This window comes from Dendropsophus ebraccatus, chromosome 15 (assembly GCF_027789765.1).
Source record: "Dendropsophus ebraccatus isolate aDenEbr1 chromosome 15, aDenEbr1.pat, whole genome shotgun sequence".
Taxonomy (NCBI): Eukaryota; Metazoa; Chordata; class Amphibia; order Anura; family Hylidae; genus Dendropsophus; species Dendropsophus ebraccatus.
In genome coordinates, this window is record NC_091468.1 from 63,190,029 (window position 1) to 63,217,886 (window position 27,858).

Here is a 27,858-nt window from a genome sequence, read left to right on the forward strand (position 1 = left end):
CCACACATAGTAGACAGGAAAGCTGCAGCCAATAATGCATGTGATACATAGGTATGAGATGAAGATGGATAGATGGATGGATGGATGAAGATAAATGAATGCTGGGTGTCTGCTGTCCCACCTTGATCCACAGGTCTCTATCCAAACAAATAGAAAAGATGGCTGCAGCTCTCCAGACTTGGTGAGAAAACGTATAGTGATGGTTTATTTCATAGAAAACGCATGGAAAATAAGCAGCGACGTTTCAGTGCTTCTGTTCGGACCTTTTTCAAGACAGTGGCTTACGATATGATTCTACAGAACAGACGTCTTATTTTATACCTGCTTCTATGTATTTATATGAGAAAACTATATCATGACTGGATAATCACATAAAAGCTTTATGTGTGTGTGTATATATATATATATATATATATATATATATATATTTTTTTTTTTACCAGAAACTATTGGAGATAATTTAGCGCACTTCGTGACCTTACAAGTACTATCACATGCTGCCGCTATTCCCATTGACCTTAAGATCAGAAGGCTGCTGCAGCTTTGTAGTGTGCTGTAGTGAGGTGAAAGATTATTGATTATGTCGGGTGCAGCTACTATGGAGAAGGTGTCAGCCCTTTGCCCCTGACTATCCGTCTTACTCCTGTGTGATTCTCGCATTGCCACCTGTTGGATGCATGCATATCTGATACTTTAGTGCTATACCCATTACTTTTTTATTATGTTATTAATTCTGACACATTTTAAATTGATCGAAACAAAGATCCACGAGGATCATACAAAGTGCAGGACAATCATAGAAAATTATAATTCAATTCTTTATTCAAATGATTACATTTAAAATACACAACAATAGATAATAAATGAGAAAAAATAAAAAACAGGGAAAATGAAACTAAACCAAATACATAGATAAGTGAGGGGACATAAAAGTATATTTTATGGAATCATATATTGCACTTGCCTAACAATTGATGAAAATTATAATGACCGTGACAATGCAGGCAACCTCCACTGAGAAATAAATATTGTACATATGGAAAAATAGCAACAAAAAATGGGTTTGTAAACAGACAAAGTCCTATTTAGAACTACAGTTGCTCAATAAAGAAAATACACTGGTGAAATCACCAACAAATAAAGTAGTGTAAAATCTAGGAGGAAACATGCATTGCAACAGGTCCCACTCACCCACTCACCCTACGCACGTTTCGCGTGGCTCGCTTTGTCAAGGGGTATATTTATATTCTTTTGTGCGTTCTGGACTATATTATTTGGGCATCTATGTTTAGGTATTACATTTTAAATTGAACAAATATTAGTGTTTAATGTTTATTATAAACGAGGCTACGGTTATGGTCAGGTCAAGTTAAAAGCACAACTCAAGTTCTTTTAGTTCATCATGAATGTTTAGGGTAGACGTTCCCTGCTAGGAGGTGTAAAGGTGCCCCTACACTTTAGTGAAATGTCAACTGTACCCCAACTTGGCCCTGGCTTAAAGGGGTACTCTGGCAAAAAAAAAAATATATATATATTTTTCCAATCAATGGTTTTACAAAATATGTAGATTTGTAATTTACTTCAATTTAAAAAGTTCCAGTCTTCCAGTACTTATCAGCTGTTGTATGTCCGGAAGGAAGTGGTGTATTCTTTTCAGTCCATGTATCCATGTTTTCAAGGAGTCCCTAGGGCTGCATCAAACTTCTTCAGTCACCAATAATCAAATGCCGAACGATCGGATTCGAGCATGCTTCAGTTGCGCTAATCTCTATCGTTCAGTAAAATCCCGACCCAGTAAACCATTAGCACCGCACTTTAGATGTCACTGACAGCGCGCCTACCTTGCCTTCATCTTGATTGTACGTTACTGCAACCACCTGAAAATAAAGTTTCAATCCTTCTTGAGCCACATGCAAATTATTTCTATATAGACATCAGGGCGGAGAGCGGAGCAAAATTGTCATGGCGCTAAACCTGTAATCACGCTCAGCAGGTATGAGTGACAGGCAAAGAGGCTCCTATGCACCAGCAGCTAGTGACGCAGAAGCCTCTGTGCCTGTCAATCAAACGTGCTGAGCCTGTTTACGGATTGAGAGCTGGGACTTGTTGCACTTTTTAAGCCGACTGATCATTGATGTGAACTTTGAGTAGACAGTCTAAGGGCTCTATTGTACGGAACGATTATCGTGTGAAAAATCGTTATATCATTCGAATTTCTACAATAATCGTCGTGTGTAATTGCAGGCAATGTTCGAAAAATCGTTCGGGTTAACGATAAACAATCTCGTTTGCAATCGTTTATCGTTAGTCGTTATTCGTTAAAAATCGCTCAGTGTATTAGGACCCTAAAAATACTACAGATTTCTCAGGTGGCCTCATACACCTTGATTGGTTTGCTGTACTGTAACACCGCTGCAATCTCTTACTTGCCCTTGCAGATGCCGTCTGGGTCCTGCTGCCACCCACTCCTCTGCTCAGCACAGTGCTGATCCTGGGCCTGCCTCCTCTCCTGTCTTTCAGCATTTCCTTCCTCCTTTTGGTGCAATGACACCTCTGGCCAATAGGATGTGCATGTGACCAACCAGAAACTGTTGGTCGTTTGATAGAATTCAGACTATTTTTTATCGTTGATCGTTTGCAAATAGTTTGTATGGAATAAGACGTTGTTCTGTCGTTCACAGTAGCAATGAATACAGTAGCGATGACAAGACGACCGCAAGAACGATTGCAAGTAACGACCATTGTTCTGTGAAATTGGGTGAATTTCAGGTCGTTCGCCATAGCGGTCATTTGAGATTGTTTATTGTTAAACGTTAAAACTAAGGATGGTCCGAACCTGCTTCGGTTCGGGTTCGTACGAACCCGAACTCTCGGAAATGATTCCCGCTGTCTGCCCGTTCCGTGGAAAGGGTGGATACAGCGCAAGGACCGCCTGGAAAACTGGGATACAGCCATAGCCATAGGCTGTATCCCAGTTTTCCAGGTGGTCCTCCCGCTGTATCCACCCTCTGCACGGAGCGGGCAAACAGCGGGAATCTGATGCCGAGCGTTCGGGTTCATACGAACCGGAACCTCGGCAGGTTCGGACCATCCCTAGTTAAAACCCATGGTATATGGATATGACATGGCAGTCAGTCCCTGCAACATAAGGACATGTGCAAGTGCGGCACCAAACTTCCCAAAGTCGCCTTCCTCCCCATCAGACACATCTCTTCCTTTTGTAGTGTACTTTCTGACTGATGAGGCTTTGATGGTAATTCGAGTAACTTAATAGACTACGAAAGACCTTTCAAAGATGAGACAGCTCAGGGCAAGGAGATTTTACCGCATAGCCCTTTCTTGTTACATCAAAGGCAACTAAATGTTTGCAAATCTGAACCATTCGCTTGTCAAATCGATACTATCGGATAACGTATTTGTAAACCAAAAACATCCTTTTCTAGTTAGACTAACTTTTTTTTGCCAGTAGAGAATGTAAAACACACCCTATACGTTCCTTGTGAAGAGCAGGTCAAGATGACTTGTGAAGACGGGGTCACCTTAGTTGTTAGAGTAGCCAGGGGGCTTGGGGTGGGTATGGTCCTGGGATGCTAAACGCTGGGAAGCCATCTACCTAGTCTGGGCTGTTTAGACCCACAGCTTGGCAGTTCACTGAATTCTAAATACAGTGGTACCTCTGTTCTCCAACTTAAAGAGGTTGTCCACCCAAATTTAACTTGTCCCCTATGCACCGGGTAGGGGAGAAGTAAGAGATGGCGCATGGTCCGACCACCATATCTCCATATCGGGCCCCCAACTTTTTTGTTATGAATACAGGTTCGGCACGTGACCAGCAGTTCTGTTTATTTCTATGGAGCCGTCTGAAAGAGCTGAGCTCTCTGCTTTTTCCGGTGGCTCCATTGAAATGAATAGAGCCACAGGTCACGCGGCTATGCACAGGATAGGGGACAAGTTAGAGAACACAGGGTCCGACTTTCATATCTCCGTAACGGGCCCCCAACTTTTTTGTTATGAATACAGGTTCGGCACGTGACCAGCGGTTCTGTTTATTTCTATGGAGCCGCCTGAAAGAGCTGAGTGCTTTTTCCGACGGCTCCATTGAAATGAATAGAGTCACAGGTCACTTGCCAAACCTGTATTCATAACAAAGAAGCCGGGGACCTGATATGGAGACCAGTGGTGGGGGAAGGGGGTACAAGGGTCGGACCCTGCACCATTTCTTACTTGTCCCCTATCCTGTGCATAAGGGACAAGTTAATTTTGGATGAACAGCCTCTAATTGATTCTGGAAAGCAGCTTGAGAACCGAGCTGTGTTTTCCGATAGGAAATTATATGAATGTGTTTAATTAGTTATGGCACCTACCAATAATTAGCAATAATTAAAGGGGTACTCCAGAGACTGAGGACTGACTTCCTTATAGTGGCATCAGTAAGGGGCGACATGGCCCCTCTGCTGCCATTAATATTTGTGGCAGGAACTGCAGGGCTAGAAGTCCTCCAGGGTTCCGAACCCCTGCTCTGTCCTCCCGCTGATGAACAGCACTACTGCTATACAGAGCAGGGGGTTTGTTTCTCTGTGTACTGTTTATTCTTATATTCAGTGCATGGGGGAGGGGGAGAGAGGCTGCCTAAGGGCCCTATTACACGGGAAGATTATTGTGCGAATAATTGTTAAATAGTTCGAATTTAAACGATAATCGTTCTGTGTAATTGCAGGCAACGATCGAAAAATCGTTCGTATGTCATTGATAGTTGATTTAAATCTGAACCTAAAATTATCGTTAATCGCTCGCTGTAACTCCACATTCGTTCTCGCAAGTTCCGCATTTGCTGGGATCAGAAGGGTCCAATTACACAGGAAGATTATCTGACAGATTATCTGCCAAAGATTTGAAGCCAAAGCCGGAAATGGATTTGAAAAGAGGAGACATCTCAGGCTTTCCTTTATGACCTGATCTCTGTTTATAGTCTGTTCCTGGCTTTGGCTTGAAATCTGTCAGATAATCTTTCTGTGTAAATGGATCAGTAACGATCACAATAATGATCATAGTAACAATCGTGACTAACGACCATTGTTCTGTGTAATATGGTGAACGATTTCAGGTTAACCATAAACAATCTAGTTTGCGATCGTTTATCGTTAGTTGTTAATTGTTAAAAATCGCTCCGTGCCATAGGACCCTAACACAATCCCTGTGTCCAGCAGCCTCCGCTTTTAGCAAGGTGCTGGAGCTGCCGGCACCACAATCATGTTGGGCAGCCTCTTTCTCCCCTCCCCCATGGACTGGATAGTAGAATAAACAGTGTACAGAGGAACAAACCCCTCTGTATAGCAATACCGCTGTTCAGCAACGCAAGAACAGAGCAGGGGATTGGAGATGTTTGAGTTCAGCAACGTTCGGCAAGTTCATGAGACACCAGCACCTGCCGGCGTTCGAGTTTCAAATGAAACTTCTGGGTAAAGTCAAAGTCGTAATTGTTCGGAAACCGAGGTACCACTATATATCAATTATTAGTAAAAGATTCTAATAAATATAAAGGCGTTTTGTAGCCGTTCTATGTGGAATATACAGTATACTTCATCGCTCAGTAAAGGAAACAGCAATGTTCTGTATGGAACGAAAATACAGATCCAGGGAGGAGGCCAAGGAAACTGACTAATGGGTGTAGGCAGTAAGTAGTGGAAAAAAAAATGTATAGAGCGAACAAGCTTCACCTTCCACAATTCTTCGCTTCTATCGATTGTTGAGCCAAGTAATCCAGACTCCCACACCCATCGCAGGAGAGCAGTAAGAGCTGTGTGCACATAGGCAATGGCTTCCTTTACACCGGGGCTCCTTTCACTCTGCGTTTCCTTCTTCTGCCTGCCCGTGCCGGAGTAACGTTCCACAAGCACAAACATTCAGAGACGTTTTTTATTGAAAATGCCATCCGATTCCGGCACGTGTTAAATGTAAGTAAGTGGATCCGGATTGAAAAAACAAGGGTAAAATCTCTTTACAGCTGTCTAGTGAAGGCTCGTGTTTTTCATTATTTTATGTGGTTAGTGCATAGCTTGATCATTGCTCATATCATTACTTTTTTTTTTTTAAGATTTGGTGTTGTGTTTTTTTAGCGCATAAATCGTTAAAATAGTGGTAGGGGGTAAAACAAGGTTTCAGTGTATTATTGCCACATGGGAGCAGTCATGAGTCTTTATACAAGACAGTACAGTCATGGCCAAAAGTTTTGAGAATGATACAAATATTAATTTTTACAAAGTCTACTGCTTCAGTTTTTAAAATGGCAATTTGCATATACTCCAGAATGTTATAAAGAGTGATCAGCTTAACAGCATTTACTTGCAAAGTCAATGTTTGCCTAGAAAATGAACTTTATCCCTCAAAACATATTTCAACATCATTGCAGCCCAGCCTTACCAGGAGCGGCTAACATTGTTTCAGTGATTGCTCCATTAACACAGGTGTAGGTGTTGGTGAGGACAGGGCTGGAGATCAATCTGTCATGATTAAGTAAGAATGACACCACTGGACACTTTAAAAGGAGGCTGGTGCTTGGCATCATTGTTTCTCTTCTGTTAACCATGGTTATCTCTAAAGAAACACGTGCAGTCATCATTGCACTGCACAAAAATGGCCTAACAGGGAAAAGTATCGCAGCTAAAAAGATTGCACCTCAGTCAACAATCTATCACATCATCAAGAACTTCAAGGAGAGAGGTTCCATTGTTGCCAAAAAGGCTCCAGGGCGCCCAAGAAAGACCAACAAGCGCCAGGACCGTCTCTTAAAAGTGTTTCAGCTGTGGGATGGGGCTACCAGCAGTGCAGAGCTTGTTCAGGAATGGCAGCAGGCAGGTGTGAGGGCATCTGCACTGTGAGGCGGGGATTCTTGGAGCAAGGACTGGTCTCAAGGAGGGAAGCAAAGAAGCCACTTCTCTCCAGAAAAAACATCAGGGACAGACTGATATTCTGCAAAAGGTACAGGGAGTGGACGGCTGAGGACTGGGAGAAAGTCATTTTCTCTGATGAATCCCCTTTCCAATTGTTTGGGACATCTGGAAAACAGCTTATTCGGAGAAGACGAGGTGAGCGCTACCACCAGTCTTGTCTCATGCCAACTGTAAAGCATCCTGAAACCATTCATGTGTGGGGTTGCTTCTCAGCCAAGGCAATCGGCTCTCTCACAGTCTTGCCTAAAAACACAGCCGTGAATAAAGAATGGTACCAGAATGTCCTCCAAGAGCAACTTCTCCCAACCGTCCAAGAGCAGTTTGGCCCTCAACAATGCCTTTTCCAGCAGGATGGAGCACCTTGCCATAAAGCAAAGGTGATAACTAAATGGCTCAGGGAACAAAACATAGAGATTTTGGGTCCATGGCCTGGAAACTCCCCAGATCTTAATCCCATTGAGAACTTGCGGTCAATCATCAAGAGACGGGTGGACAAACAAAAACCAACAAATTCTGACAAAAGGCAAGCATTGATTGTGCAAGAATAGACAGCTATCAGAAGTTGATTGAGAGCAGCCGGGGAGAATTGCAGAGGTCCTGAAGAAGAAGGGTCAACACTGCAAATATTAGCTTGCTGCATTAACTCATTCTAACTGTCAGTATAAGCTTTTGTTACTCATAATATGATTGCAATTATATTTCTGTATGTGATAAAAACATCTGACAAACACACATAAAAACCAGAGGGCAGCAGATCATGTGAAAATATAAAATTTGTGTCATTCTCAAAAATTTTGGCCATGACTGTATATATGATCATTGAGGGTAGTAGTAGTCAAACATACAGTGGTGGTTTCTTTTGCACTTGTATTCAATGTTGTTATTTTTTGCTTGTGGTTTTGCTTTTACTCAGTGACTGCATCCTAAAGGGGTTGTTCAGAAAAAAAAATCTTTTAAATCAACTGGTGTCAGAAAGTGACAGAAATTTGTAATTTACTTCCATTAAAAAAAATCTCATGTCTTCCAGCACTTATCAGTTGCTGTATGTCCTGCAGTAAGTGGTGTATTCTTTCCAGTCTGCCACAGTGCTCTCTGCTGCCACCTCTGTCCATGTCAGGAATTGTCCAAAGCAGAAGAGGTTTTCTATGGGGATTTGCTGCTGCTCTGGACAGTTCCTGACATGGACAGAGGTGGCAGCAGAGAGCACTGTGTCAGACACCACTTCCTGCAGTACATACAGCAGCTGATAAGTATGGGAAGACTTGAGATTTTTTTTAATAAACGTAAATAACAAATCTATATAACTTTCTGATATCAGTTAATTTGAAAAATAAAAATGTTTTGGTGAACAATCCCATTTAACAGCCCATTGTTATTACAGCATAGCACAGTCTAAGGACTGCGTGCACAATAGTCCATGTGCAATTTTTTTTTTCTGTTTTTGTTTTAAAGGGAACCTGTCACCCCTGTCCCGAGGTAAAGGCTGCCCAACCCCCCGCTAGAGCCCCGGATACTTACCCCATCTCGCCAAGTCCCGTTCCTGGAGTCGGTCCCGGGACTGAGATATCCCCGTCTGAAGCCCGGCGCGCACGCTGCTGATATGGGTCCGACACCCATAGAGAATGAATGGAGCCGTCATTCTCTATGGGTGTCGGACTCATCTCAGCAGCGCGCCGGGCTTCCAACAAGGATATCTCCATCCCAGGACCGGCTCCAGGAACTGGACTTGGCAAGATAGGGTAAGTATCCGGGACTCTAGCGGGGTCGGGCGGCCTTCACCCCGGCACAGGGGGTGACAGGTTCCCTTTAATGGAAAACGACAGACATTCTTTTAAAAAATAGTACGTTGTGTGAACATAGCCTAAAAATGTTGCTCAGCCTGTGACTCTTCAGCTATTGCTCGTATATTACCCTGATGAGAGTCGCAGGGAGCCACAGGTTGGGAAACATTGTTCTACTCCCAAAAAAATAATAATACAAGTCTATGGTCTCCTAGTAGAGCTGTAATTGAATAGAGGACGTGTGAGCTGTGCGTCTGGTTACTTAGAAGCATTGCTCGGTGAGCGTACGCTGTTCACATTGTTCCTAATGAGTGGAAAACCTCCCTGCAGAATTGATGCATAATTCAACCCATTGGAGACCTGACAGCTTAAACAATGGGGCATCAATTCAGAGACTGCTGCGTCGGGGCACAGAGAAGACCTGGCAGATGTTAGCATCTCCCTTCATTCTGCTGCAGGCGAATCACCTTTTTAGCAGCCTCAGTCCCTCGAAGAAGCTAAACAAAGAGGCGGCTGATAGCCGCCAAACCAGTTTGAGGAGCGGCCTATCACATATCACACAAACACTTGTTACGTATCCTGCTGGATCACATGTATGGGAACAAGGCTTTGATGCACCTCTCAGGTAATATACACAATGGGGGGGCGAGCGTTTCCTACTCCTTCTATGAAAACTATTGTTCGTGTCGTGCCCATGACCGTGCGTGATTTTCAGAGGTGGAGGCCAAACATGGTGTAAAGTGAGACTGGATCAGTTGCCCCTAGCAACCAATCAGATTCCACCTTTAATTTTCCAAAGAGTCTGTGAGGAATGAAAGGAGGAATCTGATTGGTTGCTAGGGGCAACTGGGCCAGTTTCAATTTACACTATGTTCAATAAATCTCCCCATGTATAGTTTCGATGAGCTATGTACAGTACAACTAACTACCACCATGTATATCAGGGATAAGGTACCTTTGGCCCTCCAGCTGTTGCAAAACTACAATTCCCATCATGCCGGACAGCCGAAGGCTGTCCAGGCATGATGGGAATTGTAGTTTTGCAACAGCTGGACTGCTGAAGGTTCTCCATCGATGATGTAAATGTATGGGCTCACTCACACGCAGTCACACGTCCCGACAAATTGTCTGTGGTCGTGGATCCGCGACCACAGACAATTTTAGGGACCATTGAAGTGATTCATGCAGCCATTCACATGATTCGTGCCGTGACCTGCACCGCAAAAAAATAGATCATGTCCTAATGCGGATCGCGGCATGGATCACCCCCCAGCCGCCTGGTGCATGATGTGCGCTCCTTTCATCGCATCTACTACTCCCCCAGGCCGACCGGCGTACATGTTCACCAGAAGTGGTCGGGCTCCCTTCTTCTCCCAGCAGCGTAGTCCAGGCCACTGCCAGTGAGTGCTTGTAGCCGGTCTGCACGGGGGGATAGGTGAGTAGTAGATGCACATCATGGTCTCCTGTCATCTCTGTCGGGCAGCGGAGGGGGGCTCCGGCTAGGGGATCCGTGCTGCGATTCTCCCCTGGATGGCGACACAGATCGTGCGAATAAGCCCTTACAGCTTATGAATCCTTTTCTTTTAGAATGTTGAAAAAATAATGTTGCTATACATGTCATTTGTTTTATTATTTATTTATACACCTTGCATTTTCTTAAATATACACCATGTTCTATGTACTATTTTAGCCTATAGAAGAATTTAAAAGGAATCTGTCAGCAAGAGAATGCTGTCTAATCCATCACCATCATGTTATAGAGCAGGAAGAACTGAGCAGATTGATATATAACTTTGTAGGAAAAGATTTAGTAAAACTTTTAAAATCCCTGCTCTTTCTGTTATGAGGAGTCCAGTGGGCGGTGTTACTCAGTGGGCTGGACTCTTTAGCATGGAAACATCAGAGATTTCAATGAATAAATTTCAAGTTATACTGAATCTTTTCCTATAAAGATATATATCAATCCGCTCAGCTCCTTCTGCTCTGTAACATGATACAGAGAGCTTAGGTGGCACTTTCATGGTGACAGGTTCCCTTTAAGGCTATGTTCACACATAGTATTTCTGTCAATCTTTTTTTCATCCAGGAGTGGATTGAAATTACAGAAGCTGTGAAAATCTTTCAATTATAATTTTGGCCTGTCAGTACCACTTCTGTTTTTGGTTGAAAAAAAAACTGACAGAAATACTATGTGTGAACATAGCCTAAAAAGGCATCTTCCATGTTGGTGTGTATTAGTTCTCTTTAATAATACCATCTGTATTTCTGCAGGATTACAGAGCAGCTTAAAATAGCTAATCCTTTCACCCAAGAAATAAGCAGGTGATCTAAAAAAAAATCCATAAAATGCATTAATTTTTTATTTCTCTTTGTGTATCGGTAACATGCCCGAGTCGAGTTTTAGTTGAGCTCTTTAGATGTGCTACTGCTTTGTGCAGTCCTCTGGTTGTCAGTGGGTGCAGGGCATTGAGAGCCGAACAATTGGTTAATGAGCACTTCCGTTCGTGCTGCAATAGGAATTCGATGGCTTCTACTGGCGACATGAATATTTCCCCTTTAAAAAAATAAGTTTATTCAAATGTGGGTGGTTATTTGGGCTGTAGATGTTTAGGAATAGAATGTTTTTTGACTATAGCAGGGGTAAGGAACCTTGGCTCTCCAGCTGTTACAAAACTACAACTCCCATCATGCCGGGACAGCCAAAGATCATTCATTTACTTTGTACGACTATTTTGGAAAGTCACACACTGACACACCGGGTTTCTGTGCACATGCTCATCTAACACCCACCCATTTTAGTGTGTAACAATGCATTGTGCATGTGTAAGCAGTGTGGTGCCCAGCAACAAGTTAACTATGTGTGTACCCTTACACCACAGCAACCTTTATTCTATCAGGAGGAATTCGTTTTTGACATGTCATACAGGCCTGTATAAGTGTAGTCTGTGAGCTGAGACTCCAAACATTACCCCAAATAGAGGTGGTTTCTAAAGGGGTACTACGGCAATTTTTCTTTTCTTTCAAATCAGTTGCTGTCATAATGTTATATAGATTTGTGAATTACTTCTATTTAAAAATCTTCAGTCTTCCAGTATTTCTCAGCTGCTGTATGTTCTGCAGGAAGTGTTGTAAGCGCTCTGCTGCCACCTCTGTCCATGCCAGGAACTGCCCAGAGCAGTAACAAATCCCTATAGAGAACCTCTCCTGCTCTAAACAGTTCCTGACATGGACAGAGGTGGCAGCAGAGAGCACTGTGTCAGACTGGAAAGAATGCAACACTTCCTGCAGGACATACAGCACCTGATAAGTACTGGAAGTCTGGAGATTTTTAAATGGTACTAAATTACAAATCTATATAACTTTCTATTAACCTCATGCAATAATGTAGCCCCCCCCCCTTTTCTTGTCCATGATGTTTTTATTTATTGCAACAAGCCTAGTACTTATCAGATGCAGCATGCCCTGCAAGAAGTGGTATATTCCTTCCAGTTTGCCACAGTGCTCTCTGCTGCCACCTCTGTCCATGTCAGGAACTGTCCAGAGCAGGAGAGGTTTTCTATGGGAATTTGCTGCTGCTCTGGATAGTTCCTGACATGGACAGAGGTAGCAGCAGAGAGCGCTGTGTCAGACTGGAAAGAATACACCACTTCCTGTAGGACATACAGCAGCTGATAAGTACTAGGCTTGTTGCAATTAAAGAAAATATCATGGACAAGAAAATAAAGTTGTATCTGCCAACAAGGAGGGGGGGGGGGTTCCCCATTTTTTTAATCTGCTATTAGAGGTGTGAGAACTTTAGATAACTCTCAGATGTGCCACCTATGCTGATCAATATTTCATGGGGATCCTATAAATTCTTTATCAGTACAGTTGTTTGAATTGTGCAGTCACATGGATATTCCTCTAAGGGTCCTTTTTTGATTTGTAAATTCTTAATTGTTAACATTCCAACTATTTACGGTAACATGGACTATTTTGTGTATTCCTGATGGAGGCAACAATGATACATGTCAGTAAGGCGGTCAGTCCCTCTTTGATAATATAGACTTAGGGCCCTATTACACCGAGCGAGCACATTTCAGAAGACCTGGAGCGGGGAGAGGTAAGGTATCAGGTTTTTGGGCAAGGGCTGCATGGACATCGCTAACGATGTCCATGCAGCCCTTACTGCCCAATAATCGGGCCGTCTAATAGGTCCAGTAAACGAGCACCAATCTGGCAGATTGGTGCACGTTTACTAAAATGATCAGGCTGTAGTCTGCACATGTAATAGGACCCTAAGGGCCCTATTCCACCGGACGATTATCGTTCGCATAATCGTTAACGATTAACGATCTCAAACGACCGCTATTGTTAAAGACCTGAAAACGTTCACTCATTTCCATGGGGCGATAATCGTTACTTATGTTCGTATTTGCGATCATTTTTTCTTCGCTATTGCTTTTGTATCTACTGCGAACGACCGAACGACGTCTTATTCAATGCGAACGATTTGCGAATGAGCAACGATAACAATAGGTCCAGGTCTTATAAAGCGATCAATGATTTCTCGTTCGGTCGTTAATCGTTAACTGCATTTCAACCAAACTATTATCGTTTAGATTCGAACGATTTAATGATAATCTTCCGGTGGAATAGGGCCCTATGATTTCTGTATGCACATATGAATATAGGGATTTAAAGGGATTTTCCTGTTTCATGCAAATCAATGACAATGGTTGAATAACGAAAAGTTATAACTTATTCCGCTTAACCGCAAGTTTAGTTTTTGCATTTAAAGGTTAAACCTTGATCTTGGCATGGGTTTGAGGGGGCTGACGGGAGACATTTTGTGTCACTGCCGGAGGTTTTCTTTAATTCTACTTATTTAGCCAGCACTTTCACAGCTCATGGTGATAGCTGAAATGTCTATGTACAGGTAAAGTTCTTGTTCTTGGTACCATGGCAACAGTTGTTCCAATGTCCCCGTGATATTCGCTTGAAGGTCCTCGCTCCATTACATTATACCATATATAATAATACATTTAAAGGGACTTACATCCTAAAGAATTCCCTGTAACCTGACATTGCTATGTTATGATTTCATTGCTGTAAAATGATATCATGTCCGATTATTTCCCACATTCTAGAACAAACAATGGAGAACTTTCTGTTTTGCCGACGAGACTAATTCACATGATTCTGATCGTATAGCATCTGAGTTATAATAAGCTGAAATCCTAGACAAATGAGACCCATGTGACACTGACATCACCCGCCGCACACTTCCTGCAGGGATTCAGCCATGTGTTCTTTGCTAAGGTCGCTGTTCTTCACCATTGCAGTTTTTCTCCCCCACAGAGGGAATAATTGATTATATATGCGACTGCATGGGATTTTGTAGTCCGGACATAATGTAATTTCACATGCATTAGAAGGCACCTGCAGTTTTTGGGCAGAACATGACCGTCGAGCAGGGGCCTCAGAGTATTGTAAGTGACACGTAATATTTCTGGGTTAAGATTTTATTATTGGGGCTTTAAAAGTTTGCAATTTACTTCTATTAAAAAATCCCAAGTTTTCCAGTACTTATGAGCTGCTGTATGTCCTGCAGGAAGTGGTATATTCTTTCCTGTCTGACACAGTGCTCTCTGCTGCCACAACTGTCCAGAGCAGTAGCAAATCCCCATAGAAAACCTCTCCTGCTCTGGACAGTTCCTGACATGGACAGAGGTGGCAGCAGAGAGCACTGTGTCAGACTGGAAAGAATACCGCTTCCTGCAGGACATACAGCAGCTGATAAGTACTGGAAGACTTGAGAGTTTTTTCTAATAGAAGTAATTGACAAATTTTTTACTTCTTGATTTGAAAGAAAAAAATTAAGATGAAAAACCCCTCTTATGCATCTGAATTTGAGTGATTGTTCTATCAGTGCAGCTCTGTAACTGTCATTGTTTTTAATGCTGTCTGCACCACAAATCATCATGGTGGTCCTCAGCTTCTTCTTCTCATCAGCCATGATTATAGGGAAGGATCTATCAATCAAGACTGACAGGACAGGCAGAAGCCACCAGGGACCATCCCAGTGGCTTCAGACAGCATGAAGGTGGTGACAGGTTACCTTTCATCTACTTACAACATACACATGATTAAGTTAGAAATGCGGAAATTCTATATGAGTTTAATTGTTTTTAATCACATTTTTTTTAAATCAACTGTTGTCAGAAAATTATACAGATTTGTAAATTAAAAAAATCTTCTAGTACTTTTCAGCTGCTGTATGTCCTGCAGGAAGTGGTGTATTCTCCCCATTCGGACACAGAGCTCTCTGTTGCCACCTCTGTTCATGTCAGGAACTGTCCAGAACAGCAGCAAATTCTCATAGAAAACCTCTCCTGCTCTGGACAGTTCCTGACATGGACAGAAGGGGCAGCATAGAGCACTGTGTCAGACGGGGAAGAATACACCACTACCTGCAGCACATACAGCAGCTGATAAGTGATAGAAGACTGGAATTTTTTAAATAGAAGTACACATATGTATGTATGTTCTGACACCAGTTGGTTTGAAACAAAACAATTTTTTTTCTCTCCAGAGTGCCCCTTTAACAGAAATATGTATCTAAGTGACCATGTTTCCTGCCCCATGAGAGGTGCACACCTTGCTAGTTGCTTTATTCATAGGAGTATGTTGCTGTTCAGTCAGAGCAGGGGTAGGGAACCTTGGCTCTCCAGCTATTGCAAAACTACAACTGGCTCTCCAGGCATGATGGGAGTTATAGTTTTGCAACTGGTGAAGAGCCAGGGTTCCCTACCCCCGAGTTAGACGGTTAATAGGGCCATGGGGGGGGGGGGGAGATTTATCAAACATGGTGTAAAGTGAAACTGGCCCAGTTGCCCCTAGCAACCAATCAGATTCCATCTTTCATTTTCCAAAGAGTCTGTGAGGAATGAAAGGTGGAATCTGATTGGTTGCTAGGGGCAACTGAGCCAGTTTCACTTTACACCATGTTTGATAAATCTCCCCCATAGTTTGAGGCCTTAAAGGGGTTATCCAGCGCTACAAAAACATGGCCACTTTCCCCCCTACTCTCGTCTCCAGTTCAGGTGCGGTTTGCAATTAAGCTCCATTTACTTCAATGGAACTGAGTTTTAAACCCCACCCAATCTGGAGACAAGAGAGGGGGGAAAAGTGGCCATGTTTTTTTAGCGCTGGATAACCCCTTTAATCTGTATGACTGACAGTCCCCCATTACCTTACAAAACTCCCTACAGCCCATTCATATTCAGGTCCTAGAATAATTTATTAGAGCTCCAGCCTTTCGTATTAGTAATTCACCACTGCCGGGGAGACGCAATTATGTCACCGTGGGAGAGCGCCATGCTGAGGCTTTTATGTCTGTCTCATCGGTAATCGCTTAATATCAGCCACTTAGACCTCTTAAGGCTTCACGCCGCTGCTCACATGGGAAGTCAACCATTTGCCACTTTCACCTATCTAACAGGGATATTATGTACGGCAGTATAGAACAGGTCCTTATAATAGCTTCATATTTTTATCCAGAACTCTATATCTGTCTTTATTGGTTAGTTGGGCCCTCTTACCTTTCAGAGTTCCTGGGGGAGGTGTCTTAAAGGGGTACTCTAGCAAAAATCTTTTTTTTTCCAGATCAACTGATTTCAAAAAGCTATATAGATTTGTAATTTACTTCTATTTAAAAATCTCAAGTCTTCACATACTTATTAGCTGCTGTATGCCCTGCAGGAAGTGATGTATTATTTTCCGTCTGACAAAGTGCTCTCTGCTGCCACCTCTGTCCATATCAGGAACTGTCCAGAGCAGGAGAGGTTTTCTGTTTCAATATATTTTATTAGGTTTAACAAAATTATTTCATGTACAATAGAGGACAGTATATTGTACAGACTGTAATAGGCAAAGAGGAACTAGCAATAATGTAAACATTACATCAAACCTCCATGGAAAACAAAGGAAGGTTTTTCTATGAGGATTTGCTGCTGTTCTGGACAGTTCCTGACATGGACAGAGGTGGCAGCAGAGAGCACTTTGTCAGACTGGAAAGAAAAATACTATTTCCTGCAGGACATACAGCAGCTGATAGGTACCGGAAGATTTGAAATTTTTTTAAATTACAAATCTATATAACTTTCTGAAACCAGTTGATTTAAAACCAGTTGATTTTTTTTTTCTTTGCTGGATAACCCCTTTAAAGACGGCCCTGTTCTTAGGCCAGCAACAGAATAAAGGTCTTGTTGCCGAAGGTCCTGTGGATTGATACCAGGACACAGTACTTGTGTTATTACGTCTTAAATAGATCTGGAAGCAAGCGACCGTTCATTCAGAGGATTGAGTACAGTAGTCGCTTTCCTCCAGCAGCCTCATGGTAATTTTGGAATGCAGGGTCAAACAACAAGCTCAGTCATTGGAGTATTCCCTGGTGACTCCCAGATTGTGTGCCAGGCCATCCAGGCTAATCACTTCAAGTGCTTTGTGGAAAAACTGCTTCTGCTTAGGTCTGCATGATACTGTGTTCCACCAGTGGAAAAAACATGAGCACGATGAGGGGTGTAGTTAGCAGACAGGAATATCTCCTCCGCAGACCAGCATCTCTTTTCAGCTTTCCACACTTGAATGTGTGAGTAGCATGTACTTTGCTGGAAAGCGACGTGAGCGTAAACTCTTAGGAGACCTGACTCCAGCTGAAGACCCTGGATCCTGGCCGTCCCTTACTCTGTATCCCGGCTGTCCCTGACTCTGTATCCTCCCTGTCCCTGACTCTATATCCCGGCTGTCCCTGACTCTGTATCCTGGCTGTCCCTGACTCTGTATCCCAGCTGTCCCTGACTCTGTATCCTCCCTGTCCCTGACTCTATATCCCGGCTGTCCCTTACTCTGTATCCCAGCTGTCCCTGACTCTGTATCCTCCCTGTCCCTGACTCTATATCCCGGCTGTCCCTGACTCTGTATCCTGGCTGTCCCTGACTCTGTATCCTGGCTGTCCCTGACTCTGTATCCTGGCTGTCCCTGACTCTGTATCCTGGCTGTCCCTGACTCTGTATCCTGGCTGTCCCTGACTCTGTATCCTGGCCATCCCTGACTGTATCCTGGCTGTCCCTGACTCTTCGGTGTAATCGGTAAGTTCAGCAGACACTTTTTTTTCTGGTTACAGATGCTTTTAGAATAGTTTGTATTACAGATTATACAGATGTTTAACCCTTTGTTTAATCGTGTAGAATGGAGCCAGGCTTTGTTATTCTGCTGAGCTGTAGGTTTACGGAGGGGGGGGGGGGGGGTATGGTGTACACATACAGATGTGCCAAATTTTCATCTCCTTGGGTGTAAAATAGCTATTCCCTTCCCCCTTTTGTCTTTTGTGGCTGCACCTGCCAGAAGATAAAACACATAGTATTAGCATATTCACTAATGGTAATAATAATGGAGACGTGTACTAATACTGTAATTTGAGGGATCCAGACCTATTAGTCCCCCCCCCAAATCTCTCTGTTAGTGTGTGAATGTTATTCATATTCGACCTTAAATACATAATGTTATCCTTAGTTTGTGTTACTATACACAGTTAAAAAAAAAAAAAAAAAAAAAAAAAAAATATATATATATATATATATATATATGTATATATATATATGTAATTAAATACTGTACATAATAATAAAAAAAGAGGGTAACGGTATTTATTTTGAACGAAAAGGCTGGTCAGTAATATTTATTTAAAATATATATATATTTATTTATAAATATATAAATCAATTTTTATGTTTACAAATAATAATAATAAAAAATTTAATGCATTTACTTCTATAGAGCAGTTTACATTTCTCGATCTTGCTGGTAAATTGTCGGCTTTTAGTTTCTTGGCTGTAAAAGTCGTTGTTATATTTTCGGTGGCTGCATGGTGATGTGCTATAACACTGAGTCAGATGAATGCTGTTGCTAGGAAAGACCGAAAAGAGACCGGTTACTAATGTTCTCCGCTCTGACTGGCCACCACATGTGCAAATATCCGGAAGTGGAGCTGATGTTTTTCTTTAGATGTTGGAAATTTGCTTCTGGTCAGAATGTATCACAGTGTCAGAGCACGTCCGCCTCCCATTGATTCATCCAGCTATTTACACGCATGTGGCAAAGACGTTTTATTAGTAATAGTGAAAAAAAAATTAGGAAAAAAGTTAGTCATCCCCCCCCAATCTCATTTAGTCCTTAGTTACTAGCTACAGTGCAGGATGTTAAGTTTTTTTGGCCATTTTTATTTTCAGTTTTCTTATATTTCTTAATTGTCTTGTGTATTTTCATTGAAAACTGATACACCATTTAATGTGATCAATGAGAAAAGCATACATTTAAAGGGGAACGCCAGCTATATATATTTTTTTTTTTGCTTTCAAATCAACTGGTGTCAGAAAGTTATATAGATGTGTAATTTACTTTTATTTAAAAATCGCCAGTCTTCCACTACTTATCAGTTGCTGTATGTCCTGCAGGAAGTGGTGTACTCTTTCCAGTCTGACATGTCAGGAACTGAGTAGTAGCAAATCCCCATAGAAAACCTTTCCTGCTCTGGACAGTTCCTGACATGGACAGAAGTGGCAGCAGAGAGCACTGTGTCAGACTGAAAAGAATACACCACTCCCTGCAGGACATACAGCAGCTGATAAGTACTGGAAGACTGGAGATTTTTAAATAGAAGTAAATTACAAATCTGTATAACTGGACGGGAAATTATTATTGTTTGTTGTAACGTATGTGACAGACTGGTTGCTACTAGGGATAATACTTATCGACAGTCATTATTATTTAGTCTGGATTAGCAGCAGTCGCCAAAGATTTCAGATCACCAAAAACAGAGTCCCTGTGTCCGTCACCACCCCCCAGGCCCTACAAAGCTCCTTTGCATGAGAGGCTTGTGGCGTTGTATGGTTACCTAGGTGACCAGACCGTCTGCTCTCCGGGCCTATGGCTTGCTGTCAGTATTAGGCTTCTGGTGGAGGACACAGCATCATTCATTATATATATATATATATATATATATATATATATATATATATATTATGAAGATTTATCAAACATGGTGTAAAGTGAAACTGGCTCAGTTACCCCTAGCAACCAATCAGATTCCACCTTTCATTTTCCAAAGAGTCTGTGAGGAATGAAAGGTGGAATCTGATTGGTTGCTAGGGGCGACTGAGCCAGTCTCACTTTACACCATGTTTGATAAATCTCCCCCTATCTATATAGTGTATATTTTCTAGCAAAGCCTAAAGAATAAATCCTCAGTCCAGTCCCAGTGTCGGCTTTCTGTTTCTGACGTCCTTTGTCCGTGTATTGTGTCTTGGTGACCTTGACAAGATGGATTTCTTAGGGCCGGGGGTCTTACAAAAGCCTTACAATAGGCCGGGCCTTTTATTTGTATGGGGCTTCACATTAGGACAGCTGGCGTGCCTCACTTCTTTATATACATGTCCAGCCTATTCTGGATATGGGGAAAGTGGGAATAAAATAAGCAAAGTGCAAAGGGTTATATCCTTAAGACATTAAAAAAGGGGGGAAGACTGGACAGGCTAAGCAGACATTTCTCCTTTTGCTAGACTGCTCTGGTTGTTTTCAATGGGTGTCAGAGTGTTACAATGTATTTAAAGGGGTTATCCAGCGATAAAAAGACGGAAATACTATGTGTGAACATAGCCTTAAAGGGGCACTCCAGTGAAAATGTTTATTTTAGTATTTATTTATAAAGCACCCCTAATTTTAAAGTTATAATGATTTGTATTTAACTTCTGTTTAAAAATTTTAAGTCTTCCAGTACTTATCAGCTGCTGTGTGTCCTGCAGGAAGTGGTATATTCTCTCCAGTTTGACACAGCGCTCTCTGCTGCCACCTTTGTCCATGTCAGGGACTGTCCAGAGCAGGAGAGGTTTTCTATGGGGATTTGCTCCTGCTCTAGACAGTTCCTGACATGGACAGAGGTGGCACTGTGTCAGACTGGAAAGAATACACCACTTCCTGCAGGACATACAGCAGCTTATAAGTACTGGAAGACTTGGATTTTTAAATAGAAGTAAATTACAAATATAAAACTATATAACTTTCTGAAACCAGTTGATTTGAAAGAAAAATATTTTATCTGGATATTCTATTAGTTGTTTGGCTTTCCATAAAGAATAGTCCTGATAAGTGCGAGTGCAGGCGATTTGAATGATTTCCATATCATTAGCACATTGATGGTACATATACAATGCTCTAATCTTGATGTGTGAAATACTGCACCAGAGAATACACCGGGTCTAAATAAAAAGGTGTTAGGAACATGAGAGATGGTGAGTATACACTGTCATCTGTACTTTAAGAATTTACATTGGTACCCTTACCCTGCAAGACCTTCCAAAAAAAAGAAAAAGAAAAAAAAGAATGTGGATTAGAGTGGAACTCAAATCAACTGATGTCAGAGAGTTATATAGAGTTGTAATTTACTGCTATTAAAAAATCTCAATTTTTCCAGCACTTATCAGCTGCTGTATGCCCTGCAGAAAGTGGTATATTCTCTCCAGTCTGACACAGTGCTCTCTGCTGCCACCTCTGTCCATGTCAGGAACTGTCCAGAGCAGCAGAAAATCCCCATAGAAAACCTCTCCTGCTCTGGACAGTTCCTGACATGGACAGAGGTGGCAGCAGGGAGCACTGTGTCAGACTGAAAAGAGTACACCACTTCCTGTGGGACATACAGCAGCTGATAAGTACTGGAAGACTGGGGAATTTTAAACAGAAGGCTGTATCTGTATATCTTTCTGACACTAGTTAATAGGAAAGAAAAAAATAATTTGTTGGAATACCCCTTTAAAGGAGCATGCCCTTCTTAACTAATATTGTTAAATTTGTAGAACTAGTCTAGTTCAAAATTCTTGCAAATACAATCATTTAGTAAACTCCCCTCCTTCTCCTCATTTGCTGCTTTTTTCCTCCCATTGTTGACAGCATGTTGTCTAGGATACCGACCACCACTCTGCTCTAAAAGCAGTGGTCTGACTGTTGTATATATAGCTGTAATGTAAACGTATAGAGCTCTAATTATTATACTGTATAAGATATAGATAGATAGATAGATAGGAGATAGATAGATAGATAGATAGGAGATAGATAGATAGATAGATAGATAGATAGATAGAAAACGAAAAGTCCAAGCACTCCAGCATAAGTGAAAAAAAGTAGTGGTTTATTGCAAAAAATACAAGGATGCAACGTTTCAGTTGCCTCTCGCAACCGTTCTCAAGCAATGCTTGAGAACGGTTGCGAGAGGCAACTGAAACGTTGCATACTTGTATTTTTTGCAATAAACCACTACTTTTTTTCACTTATGCTGGAGTGCTTGGACTTTTCGTTTTGTATCTGGGGATCCCTCCTGCCAAGGGACTTACATTCTGCAGCACCCGCTACAGTTATTAAGAAGTGCGACTCCTTCTTTTCCTTTAGATAGATAGATAGATAGATAGGAGATACATAGATAGATAGATAGGTAGATAGATAGATAGATAGATAGATAGATAGATAGATAGATAGATAGATAGGAGATAGATATATAGATAGATAGATAGGAGATAGATATATAGATAGATAGATAGGAGATACATAGATAGATAGATAGGTAGATAGATAGATAGATAGATTGGAGATAGATAGATAGATAGATAGATAGATAGGAGATAGATAGATAGATAGATAGATAGATAGGAGATAAATAGACAGGAGATAGATAGATAGATAGATAGATAGATAGATAGATAGATAGATAGATAGATTGGAGATAGATAGATAGATAGATAGATAGATAGATAGATAGGAGATAGATAGATATCAGGTGAAGTAGACAGGTCTATAATATGAATGTATTTGCATAAATGTATAACATATAAGATTGATTATATTAGTTGAGATGGGATTACCCCTTTAAGCCTTTGTATAACTATGTGCCCCATCACGTATGGTATCCGATCCAAAGCTTCTTCGAGGTGGCAGATGTCAGGCACAGTGTAACCTCATAGCGTAAGAAGATTTAGGAGTTTCCTGTTTTATGGTGAAACTTTTGTGAAAGTTCCTTGGCTCTCCAGCTGTTGCAAAACTACAACTCCCATCATGCCTGGACAGCCAAAGCTAAAGCTTTGGCTGTCCAGGCATGGTGGGAATTGTAGTTTTGCAACAGCTGGAGAGCCAAGGTTCCCTATCCTTGGTTTAGCTTCTTGACACTTTCTCTGGCACTTTAAAAGGGTTATCCAGCAAAAATCCTTTCTTTCAAGGAAGTTATATAGATTTGTAATTTACTTTTATTTAAAAATTCTTAAGTCTTCCAGTACTTATCAGCTGCTGGATGTCCTGCAGGAAGTGGTGTATTCTTTCCAGTCTGACACAGTGCTCTCTGCTGCCACCTCTGTCCATGTCAGGAACTGCCCAGAGCAGGTGAGGTTTTCTATAGGGATTTGCTGCTGCTCTGGTCAGTTCCTGACATGGACAGAGGTGGCAGCAGAGAGCACTGTGACAAACTGGAAAGAATACACCAGGACATACAGCAGCTGTTAAGTTTGGGAAGACTTGAGATTTTTAAATAGATGTAAATTACAAATCTGTATAACCTTGTGAAATCAGTTGATTTAAAAGAAAAATATTTTTTTTTGGATCACCCCTTTAAGGCTATGTTCACGCATAGTATTTCCATCAGTCTTTTTTTTTTTTAACCCAAACCAGAAGTGGGTTAAAAACACAGAAATTAGGCGAAGCTTTCCATTATCATTTTCCACTCCTGATTTTGGTTGAAAAAAGACTGACACAAATACTATGTGTGAACATAGCCTAAAACTCTGTTCCCATATCGTCTTTTTTTGGGCTTTTGAGGCAGAATAATGTCCGTTATTTCATAAGTGTCACAGATTATGTACAATAACGGCCTTTATTTGACCCTTAATTGGCTAAAAATAAGGGAACATGACCTAAGGGAACATAGCCTAAGGGTCCTATTGCACGGGCCGAGCAGGGCCTGATCAACTATGTAAACGAGTGCCGATCTGCCAGATTGGTGCTCGATTAATGGGCCTATTCCACGGCCCCGATGATCGTTAAGTGAGGGCTGCAGGGACATTGTTACCGATGTCCTTGCAGCCCTTGTTTCATACATTACCTGTCCGGGCTGCAGGTCTTCTTCTCCCAGTCCCGTGCCGCAGCAGCTTCGGAGCGGCCTGCCTGAACTGACAGACTGCTCAGCCAATCACTGGCCACGGTGGTTCCGGCCAGTGATTGGCTAAACGGTCTGTCAGTTCAGACAGCCCCGCTCCGAAGCTGCTGCGGCGCGGGACTGGGAGTAGAAGGAGAAGACCTGCAGTCCGGACAGGTAATGTATGATGCCGCTGAAATCGTCGGTCGCCGCCCCGCACCGCTATTCCACCGTAGCGATGCGCTGGTCGCGAACAATGATTTTAGGTCTGAACCTAAATAAACGATCAGCCGATGACACGATCATCGGCTGATCGTTCTCTCTATTCCACTCTCCGATTCGGCCGATTATCGCTCCGTGGAATAGGCCCCTAAAGCTATTCATATTTGTCTCTGGGTGGAGATCCATCAGCAGCCAGAGCAGAGATCCACTACATAGAGAAGTGCTTGTTCAGGGGGCTCAGCCCTACCAGATAGTCAGGGGCCGAACTAGAGGGGATGCAAAGGTAGCAGCCACAGGTCCTGATGCCTGAGGGGGCCCAAAGGCCTTTCTGCCACATAGGAGGACCCCAGTATTGCATGTGGCCAGTGCTTGTGGGTCCCAAATGACAGATTTTTTATTAGGGCCCAGTACCCTAATGTTTAACCTTTGCAGCAACTACCACTCTGGTTGTGGTCATTGCAGACATAGATTTCATTCTCTGACTTTTAGGCTGTGTTCACACGTAACGGATCCGCAGCGGGTTTCTTTCTGCGAATTCACAGCGAGACCTGCTGTGGATCCCTGCCCTACACCCTATGGGCAGACAAACTTGCAGCGGCGCGCTTTGCTCTGGCTTGCTTCGGGAGTTCCCGGCACGCCCCGCTCGGCCAATCAGTGCGCTGACCCGCCGCAGCGCACTGATTGGCTGAGCGGGACGTGAAGACACCGGGAGCCCCGAAGCAAGCCGGAGCGGGGACCAGGTGAAGTATACGTTCCGGCGGTCAGGGGGTTAACGGGCAGGCTGCAGACATACTCGCATCGGGATGTCCATCCCGCTGCTAATTCGCAGAGAGAATCCCGCTTCGGATCCGCTACTTGTGAATGCAGCCTTAGGCTATGTTCACACTACGTAAGAGACCGGCCGTTCCATGACCCGGCCGGGTCACAGAACGGCCAGTCTCTGCAAAGATCATCCCGGCCAGTACTGCAGTACCGGCTGGATGATCTTTCCGGCCGCAGTGTTCTGATGCAGGCGCATCTCATAGCACACAATGAAGCAAGCAGCCGGAGCCGCTCGCTTCATTGTGTGAACTGACAGGGCTTTCTACGACATGTCAGTTCTTTGCGGCTCCGCATGGGATCCCGGCTGGAGGCGTACTTTTACATTGTCTGAACATAGCCTTATACAGCATTATTTCAAGGGCTGCACTACTAAATACATGTGCACATGTATATAATAACTAGCCCCCTTACATGCCACAATATACCAGGACATACGGTATACACCATCTAAATCCATTCATTGCACACTTAAAAATTCAGCGTTGATAGGTATCACCTTCTCCCGCTCGCTATTTTCGTCTTAGCCTTAGGTGAGAACGCGGAGCTCGACAGAGGTTGTTATCACTACAGTAATTCACTCTTCTTAAAACGTATGCAAAATTAGAATATACCGTCTGGATATATACATTGTCTATTTTAATCAGAAAGCCTGACAGTATTTAGTAACATGCTAAGAAATACGGATAATTATTCCAGCCGAAAATGAACACAAGGCAGGTAATGGGAAGTCCCCGATATAGCGGGAAGAAATCTTCCTCCACTTCACAGTATAATAGGAGCAGAAATGTGCTGTTCCATCCCAGAGGTTGTTTACCGGCAGGGAAGTTCTGTTTGTACCTATTTTGGGAAAATGTATACAGCTGGATGTTCCATACACAAAGTGGATTAAAGGGGCCCTGTGTAAAAAAAACAAACAAACAGGGGTTGTGATCACAAGTAGTTTTGCAATATACTCACTTTAAGTTTTCTATGTTTAAATTAATCTTATACTAGTCTCCCTCACTGTACATATATACAGCTGCTATGTGTCCGCATTCAGTTGCAGAGGATCCTGCATTGTATGGTCAGCTCTCCTGTCACACAGCACCAAGACTTCTGTACATGATACATAACTAGAGCATTGTCTCCTGGGAAACTGCAGAGCTGATAATTAATAAGTCTAATGCTGCGTTTACACAGACAGATTTATCTGACAGATTTTGGAAGCCAAAGCCAGGAATGGATTTGAAAAGAGGATAGATCCCAGTCTTTCCTTTATGACCTGTTCCCTGTTTATAGTCTGTTCCTGGTTTGGGCTACAAAGATCTGTCAGATAAATCTGTCTGTGTAAACGCACCATTAGTTTGGCCCTCAGCTGATATACAACCTGCATGATGGACAAGTGTCTTTCCCTGTGTGAGAGCATAAAAGACTTGGATGGGTTTTAGTACACGGGCCGTAGTATCATTCTAGTAAACGATCTATTAGATCAGAGCTTGTTTACTGGACCTATTACACGTCCCGATAATCGGACACTAAGGGCTGCATGGACATTGTTAGCGATGTCCATGCAGCCCTTGCCTAAACACCTGATACCTTACCTCTCCCTTCTCCTGGTCTCCTCTCCTGTGCTCCACAGCGTCCCGGTCCTGGTAGCTGCAGCAACTAAAAGGCTTGTTAGCTGACAGGCTGCTCAGCCAATCACAGACCGGGACCGCCGCAGCCTTGGATTGGCTGAGCGGCCTGTCAGCTGCGGAGCACAAGAGAGAAGACCGGGAGCGGGGAGAGGTAAGGTAACAGGTGTTTGGGCAATCGTCAGCCGTCGGCCGTGCATCGCTATTATACGTAGTGATGCATGGTCGGTGCCTGGCGATTTTAGCTCCAAACCTAAACCAGCGATCAGTCGATGTTTGTTGCCATCAGCTTATCGTTGTCTCTATTACCTAGAGCAATAATCAGCCAAATATTGCTCCGTGGGCCCTTACTTTGTTTGGTCTAATTTTTGAACAGAGAAAAGACCAAAAAGTGTCACTGTCGTTTAAAGTTGTACAATAGTACAGGCGATTTTAAGCAACTTTGTAATAGCGTTTATTAGCCGAAAAATGCACTTTTATCATTAGAAAGCAGTTTGAAGCTCTCCCCCTGTGTTTATAGTTCTCTTATGGAGAGGGGGGGGGTGGAGGGAGATGAGGCACCAAAGCAGGACAACAAAGAGTTAATTTACAGCTACAACATCGGGCTATCTCCTCTGAAGTCAGCACTGACCTCTCTGACCTCTGAATACCGGCTTTCACACAGCTCCCACTGTATAATCCTTTGTTCTCAGCTCTCTGCTGCCGACTAATCTTTTTCTTATAAACATCTACGGGAAGACTCCATAGATTGACACAAACAATGGTAATTCTTCAAACAACAACAGTTAATATATGTGAGGTATATGCTTAGAAAACCCCTTTAAGCTTCTGCGACAGCCTGGTGACAGCATTATAGTGTCTTCCATTAGGCGTCATCACACTTCATCATTTCTCTACATACCGTATGTTGAAGACCGGCATTCTACCTCGTCGATCGTCTTTGTTAGGGATTCCTCATTCATCGACTTAAAAGCGACAATGAAAGACACAAGCCTTGTTCACACTTACGTGAATATCCGCCCACAATATGGTGTGCTATACAAAACCATATTGTGTACCATATTGGCGTGAGTACTTTTCTATAGGGTGGCTCAAAGCATACTATATTCCATCATAACCATCAGAGATTCTATATTTTACAGGATTGAGTACAATATGTTGTTTATTTAAAAAAATAAATAAATAAATCACTGCCTGCAACGTACATGTAGTATATAAGAAAACCAACACACATGAATCGGATTGAGATTTTAAAGGGACAC

General features: G+C 42.6%; 1 protein-coding gene and 1 long non-coding RNA gene across 3 annotated transcripts in view; one reads left to right on the plus strand and one right to left on the minus strand.

Moving 5' to 3' along the window:
* The window catches only part of TIAM2 (TIAM Rac1 associated GEF 2), a 208,183-nt gene that overhangs the window by 61,497 nt on the left and 118,828 nt on the right, over positions 1–27,858 (plus strand). The window lies entirely within an intron of this gene.
* LOC138774447 (uncharacterized) lies at positions 17,670–19,757 on the minus strand. The gene is made up of 3 exons (XR_011360316.1): positions 19,668–19,757; positions 18,543–18,679; positions 17,670–18,111 (listed from the first exon to the last, which is right to left on the minus strand). It is a non-coding gene; the product is annotated as an uncharacterized lncRNA (long non-coding RNA).